We start from the raw sequence: 7919 nt of genomic DNA on the forward strand, positions 1-7919 counted from the left end.
TATAATTGACATAAAATCTTATAAATTGAAATTTTATTAATATGTATCAAAAGAAGAGAGTAACGTATTGATATAATATCAAAGGATACTGATTATTTAAATAACGAATACGTCATATATTGTTTGTGTAACGAAGTTCACTTGGCCATCTAGTTTAAAATAACATTTTCAATAGAAAGTTTATATGCTTTGTTTTTTTTTTTTTTTTAATTATTAAAAAAATAAATTGAAATTTAATTCAATCAAATTTTATAATAATTTTAAAAAAATTTTTCCTTTTAAAAAATATTTTGTGATGTTGTGATAATATGTATTAATACAAGTGCATCCTGATACTTTTATCTCTAGTAAAGGTATGAGTATCATGAACAGTTTTGTTATCTAATGATATTATTTTGATAATATTTTGTGTATATTCTTATAATATTTTGTCTAAATATCATCATAATACAATATTATTTTGATAATATTTTATGAATATTCTTATAATATGTTACCTAAATGTCATCATAATATGATGAATTATTTCCATAATAACATATAAAAAAAGAAAAAAAAAAAAAGAATCATTAATTTATAATTATTTAAATTGATTCTTTAAAAAAATATTATAATATATTATTTATAAAAATAATTTTTACTCTTATTTTAAATAAATTTGTGGCCTTTTATTAAAAGGCCTATGATCGATGTATTATTATTATAAAAATTAATGCAATGTTTTTAATTTATGCTTTCTTTTCAGTTTTCTTTGGTAATAACACTGCTTGAATGTTTGGTAATACACCACCTTGAGCAATTGTTACACCAGATAATAATTTATTTAATTCTTCATCATTACGAATTGCCAATTGTAAATGACGTGGAATGATACGTGTTTTTTTGTTATCACGGGCAGCATTACCAGCTAACTCGAGAACTTCTGCAGCCAAATATTCCATAACAGCAGCCAAATATACTGGGGCACCAGCACCTACTCGTTCAGCATAATTTCCTTTTCGTAATAATCTGTGAATTCTTCCAACAGGAAATTGTAATCCTGCTCGGCTTGATCTTGACTTTGCCTTTCCCTTTACTTTACCACCTTTACCTCGTCCAGACATAGCGCATAAATTTATTTAATTAATATTTTTTTTTGTAAATATAATCACACAGATGTGTACGTTACGGGGATTGTAACATAAATGTTTAAAATGTTATTTGGGTATTTTAATTTATAATATTTATAAAATATAAAACTTTAAAAATAAACCAATCACCTTATAGTATTATTTTTAGCCAATCAGAGAGTAGTATTCATTTTTATTGTTATATCCATCTTCGCGTATATAATACGCTAGTTGTATACACGACACGCTCATACATATACTGACTGGTGTTCTGTAACTATCTGTGTATATTAATTGTTTGTAACAATGCCACCAAAAACAAGTGGAAAAGCAGCAAAAAAAGCTGGCAAAGCTCAAAAAAATATATCAAAGAGTGATAAGAAAAAGAAGAGGAAGCGCAAGGAATCATATGCAATTTACATTTACAAAGTATTAAAACAAGTGCATCCTGATACTGGTATCTCTAGTAAAGCTATGAGTATCATGAACAGTTTTGTTAATGATATTTTTGAACGTATTGCTGCTGAAGCATCACGTTTAGCACATTATAATAAACGTTCAACAATCACAAGTCGGGAAATTCAAACCGCAGTTCGATTATTATTACCTGGTGAATTGGCAAAGCACGCTGTTAGTGAAGGTACTAAAGCTGTTACAAAATATACAAGTTCAAAATAAATAAATCGAAAATATTATTTAATTGATAACATAAAAATACATCAACATATAAAAACGGCTCTCTTTTTAAGAGAGCCATCAAATTTTTTAAATAAGAGTAAATTATTTTTATATATACAAAAAAATAAAATAAACAATTATTAATATCATATTTAATATAAAATTTTATATATTAATAGCTTGAATATATCTATTATTAGTATATCAATATTATTAATTTTAAATATAATAAAGGATATCGCGGAATATATATCGTAAATCAGTGTAATGCATTTGCATTACATTACCTTTATTATTTTCATTTTACATTTACTACTTGTTTATGTACGCTTATAATTATTAGAAAAATATTTTTAATAATTTTAAAAAATAAATGAAATAATAAAAATTTAATAATAAATTATTTATTGAAAGTATAAAAAATGGTATAGCAAAATCTTTATTTTCTTTGATTAAGGCGAAATGTTTTATTAGTTATAAATTCGATAATCTCCTATCGATACTTGTTACTCTTAACTTATATATATAAAAAATATAATAGTATATTAATTTATAATAAAATTTTTTCAAAAATTCAATAAGTTATTGTAAAATAAAATAGATAATATACAAATTATAATTTATTATTGCAGATATATTACAATAAAAAAAAAAAAAATAAATAAAAATATTTGGTAATGTATGTTATAAACAAAATAATTTGTTGTAAACAAATTATATAATATGTTATATTTATTAACAAATTTATTTACTCTTATATAAATAAAATTAGTGGCTTCCCAAAAAGGAAAGCCTGTTTAAATTTATCGGATGTATTAAATATTCTTTAATAAATTTACTAAATATTTTAAGTAAATTATTATATTTTCTTAACCTCCAAAACCATACAACGTACGACCTTGTCGTTTTAATGCATATACAACATCCATAGCTGTAACTGTTTTACGTTTTGCGTGTTCAGTATATGTAACAGCATCCCGAATAACATTTTCAAGGAATACTTTAAGTACACCACGTGTTTCTTCATAAATTAAACCAGAGATACGTTTTACTCCACCTCGTCGTGCTAAACGACGAATTGCAGGTTTTGTAATACCTTGGATATTATCACGCAAAACTTTTCTATGACGTTTTGCACCCCCTTTTCCAAGACCCTTTCCACCTTTTCCTCTGCCAGTCATTTTAATAAAAAATTATTTACAATATTTTAACGAACGGATAACACGTGTGTTAACCTCACAAGTATTGTAATGTATGTGAGCGCCGGTACAATTGTGCCTTTTTATATAAAGCATTAAAGATTTTTTAAGCCACGCCTATACAATTTGATTAGTCCATACTCTGATAGCTATCCAATAGGATATGACAACAAAAATTTTGAAATTTCATATAAATATAAATACAACACATTTATTTCGCATTTAAACATTTGACTTTGTAGTATCAAATTGTCGAATATAATTTTAAAAATTGTGTGTTTTTTTGTAAAAACATTATTATTTGAAAATGGCTAGAACCAAGCAAACTGCACGTAAATCAACTGGTGGTAAAGCACCAAGAAAACAATTAGCAACGAAAGCTGCACGTAAAAGTGCACCAGCAACTGGTGGAGTAAAAAAACCACACAGATATCGTCCTGGTACAGTAGCTTTACGAGAAATTCGTCGTTATCAAAAAAGTACTGAATTGTTAATTCGTAAATTACCATTCCAACGTTTAGTACGTGAAATTGCACAAGATTTTAAAACCGATTTACGTTTTCAAAGTTCAGCTGTTATGGCATTACAAGAAGCTAGTGAAGCCTATTTAGTAGGTTTATTTGAAGATACCAATTTATGCGCAATTCATGCAAAGCGTGTTACAATTATGCCTAAGGATATACAATTGGCAAGACGTATTCGTGGAGAACGTGCATAAGCGTTTTAAATGACAATTTAAAAAAAAAAAAAACAAATAAGAAATATTTTAGGTCCTATATATAGGACCAACATATATTATTAAATAAGAGTATATTATTTTTATTAAAAAATATATATATATATATATATATATAAATTATTGAAATAAAATTAAACATTATTAAAATTTTGTTATAATTATAAGCGATTGCTATTTCTAAAAATAAATAAATTTCATAAAATTTATATTATTTTATATTCATTTGAAATATTAAAAAAACTTCTCGCTTTAAAGTAACCATGATATGAGTTATAAATGCAATAAAATTTTATACAAAAAATAATATTTATTTGTTGACGAATAATATAAAAGGTTTACATTTCTAAATAACATATATTTATATATGGTGTGTAAAAAAAAAGAAAAGAAGAAAAATAATTTATATTTTTAATATAAAAAGGCAACCGCACACAGTGTTCCCAAGCGGTCACCCATCCAAGTACTGACTGTGCCCAATGTTGCTTAACTTCGGTGATCGGACGAGAACCGGTGTTTTCAACGTGGTATGGCTGTTGCCAGTAATAAATGAAAATTTTTACAAATATATATTTTTCATAAATATCATTAATATTAAAGTATATTATTAAAATTTTCAATGAAGTAATCAATTTAAATATATACTTATTTATTATACCATATATTTTAAATAAAAATGCAACCGCACACAGTATTCTCAAGTGGCCACCCATCCGTGGTACTGACTGTGGCAAATGTTTCTTAACTATTATTTTATAAAATATTTATACAAAAAATAATTTACTCTTATCAAATATTAATTTGTGGCCTGTATTAAGGCCTATGTTATTTTCATTTTTTAGCAAAAATAATGAAATATTTCAATATATTATTAAAGTAACAGATCATTTCTTTTTTGGTGCTGCTTTTTTAATTTTTGTAGGAGATGATTTGGCAACAGAAGCTTTCTTAGCTTTTGGTGCTTTCGGTTTACGAGCAGGGCTACTTTTGGCAGCGGATTTTGTACTTTTTGCTGGTTTTGCTTTAACTGGTGCTTTTTTTGATGCCGCTGATGATTTTGCAGTAACTTTTTTAGCAGCAGTTGATGATGATGGAGTCGCTTTTTTTGCTTTAGGCTTTTTGGCTGCCAATGATGTAGTTGTGGCTTTCTTTTCTTTTGGTGCCCGTTTACTTTTAGCACTCTTTGCTGAACCTTTTGCTCCACTTTCTTTTTTGGATACTTTTGATTTAGCTGAAGAATTAGATGAAGCGGAAGCAGCCAATTTGAATGAACCAGATGCACCTTTACCTTTAGTTTGTACCAAGGCTCCCTCAGTTACAGCAGCTTTTAAATATTTTTTAATAAATGGTGAAATTTTATCAGAATCCACTTTATAATTTGCAGCTAAATATTTTTTAATTGCTTGTAATGATGAACCACCACGTTCTTTTAAATTTTTAATTGCGTTAACAACCATTTCTGATGTACGTGGATGTGTTGGTTTTGAATGTTGTTTTGTACGTTTAGCACCAGAAGCTGTTGCTTTTTTTGTTGGTGTTGTAGAAGCAGCAGTAACCGCAGTTGCTGCAACAGCTGTAGAATTTTCTTCGGCCATATTTTTTTACTTTATAAAAATAATGTATTTATTATAAATATTTAAATGATAAAATATAATAATTCTATCAAATAAAAAATAAAGGTTTTCAATTATATCATTATTCACAATAATATAAGTCCCTATGTAAGTCAAAGTACCATGTAGAAAACACATAAAAATTAAATAGTATTTCTAATTTACTGTCGTAGTAAACATGATTTATTTTTTCAATTTCTATAATATATAAAATAATAAATTATAAATTTAATAATAATATTTATTTTATAAATTAAAATATATTTAATTTTTTTATTAACAATTATTAATAAACATAGTTTAATATTAATTATTTCAATCATACAAAACAATAATATTTTTAAGGTAAACTTAAAAAGTATATATTTTTATTTTTTATTTAATATCGATTTATTATAAATTATTAGTATATAAATAATTAAAAAATTTAATATATAAATATATATATTATAGTATAAGATTTCATTTTTAGAAAAACTTTTTTTGTCAATAATGAAAACGTATTATTATGAAATGTGTTAATCGAACATTGACAAAATATATTTCATTAGAAAATACTTTTATTTATGCATTAATATCAATAATTAACTATTAAATTAATTTTTTCATAATTATATAAAGAAATTTTATACTGATATAAGTATTTATATATTATAATATTTATTTTAAATATAAAAAAATTTATGACAAAATATATTATTAGAGTATTTGTTGAGATTAATATAAGATTATTTTAAATAAGAATTAATTTATATAATTATTAAAATATTATTAATTTTATGTTATGTAATTTTAATAAAAATAAATAATAATAATAATAAATATACAAATTTTTTAACAATTTAAATTTTATATGATCTAAATAATTTTGTTAAGTACGATATGAGAAATCATTGTAAGCTTCGTTAAGAAACTTTGTAATATAAAATAATAATAATAATATTAAATATATAAATAAATAAAATAAATTTGATATATATTTTTAGTTCATTCTGTGTATAAATCAAAGGATACCGAATAATTGGTAACGGATGCGATATATTATAGTATCGAGTATTAAAACATAATATATAAATTTATCTTGTTATTCAAATTTTTTGTTACTTAACTTATGTATTTAGAAAATTTATAATATTATTTATATAATTGACATAAAATCTTATAAATTGAAATTTTATTAATATGTATCAAAAGAAGAGAGTAACGTATTGATATAATATCAAAGGATACTGATTATTTAAATAACGAATACGTCATATATTGTTTGTGTAACGAAGTTCACTTGGCCATCTAGTTTAAAATAACATTTTCAATAGAAAGTTTATATGCTTTGTTTTTTTTTTTTTTTTAATTATTAAAAAAATAAATTGAAATTTAATTCAATCAAATTTTATAATAATTTTAAAAAAATTTTTCCTTTTAAAAAATATTTTGTGATGTTGTGATAATATGTATTAATACAAGTGCATCCTGATACTTTTATCTCTAGTAAAGGTATGAGTATCATGAACAGTTTTGTTATCTAATGATATTATTTTGATAATATTTTGTGTATATTCTTATAATATTTTGTCTAAATATCATCATAATACAATATTATTTTGATAATATTTTATGAATATTCTTATAATATGTTACCTAAATGTCATCATAATATGATGAATTATTTCCATAATAACATATAAAAAAAGAAAAAAAAAAAAAGAATCATTAATTTATAATTATTTAAATTGATTCTTTAAAAAAATATTATAATATATTATTTATAAAAATAATTTTTACTCTTATTTTAAATAAATTTGTGGCCTTTTAATAAAAGGCCTATGATCGATGTATTATTATTATAAAAATTAATGCAATGTTTTTAATTTATGCTTTCTTTTCAGTTTTCTTTGGTAATAACACTGCTTGAATGTTTGGTAATACACCACCTTGAGCAATTGTTACACCAGATAATAATTTATTTAATTCTTCATCATTACGAATTGCCAATTGTAAATGACGTGGAATGATACGTGTTTTTTTGTTATCACGGGCAGCATTACCAGCTAACTCGAGAACTTCTGCAGCCAAATATTCCATAACAGCAGCCAAATATAACTGGGGCACCAGCACCTACTCGTTCAGCATAATTTCCTTTTCGTAATAATCTGTGAATTCTTCCAACAGGAAATTGTAATCCTGCTCGGCTTGATCTTGACTTTGCCTTTCCCTTTACTTTACCACCTTTACCTCGTCCAGACATAGCGAATAAATTTATTTAATTAATATTTTTTTTTGTAAATATAATCACACAGATGTGTACGTTACGGGGATTGTAACATAAATGTTTAAAATGTTATTTGGGTATTTTAATTTATAATATTTATAAAATATAAAACTTTAAAAATAAACCAATCACCTTATAGTATTATTTTTAGCCAATCAGAGAGTAGTATTCATTTTTATTGTTATATCCATCTTCGCGTATATAATACGCTAGTTGTATACACGACACGCTCATACATATACTGACTGGTGTTCTGTAACTATCTGTGTATATTAATTGTTTGTAACAATGCCACCAAAAACAAGTGGAAAAGCA

The 7919-nt window shown here is 24.1% G+C and overlaps 1 non-coding gene across 1 annotated transcript; it reads right to left on the reverse strand.

Moving 5' to 3' along the window:
- Positions 1-4144: 4144 nt before the first annotated feature.
- On the reverse strand, positions 4145-4263 carry LOC123304320. The gene has a single exon (XR_006536351.1). It is a non-coding gene; the product is annotated as a 5S ribosomal RNA (ribosomal RNA).
- Between the last annotated feature and the right edge of the window lie 3656 nt (positions 4264-7919).

The sequence above is a fragment of the Chrysoperla carnea genome (assembly GCF_905475395.1).
Source record: "Chrysoperla carnea chromosome X unlocalized genomic scaffold, inChrCarn1.1 SUPER_X_unloc_4, whole genome shotgun sequence".
Classification (NCBI taxonomy): Eukaryota; Metazoa; Arthropoda; class Insecta; order Neuroptera; family Chrysopidae; genus Chrysoperla; species Chrysoperla carnea.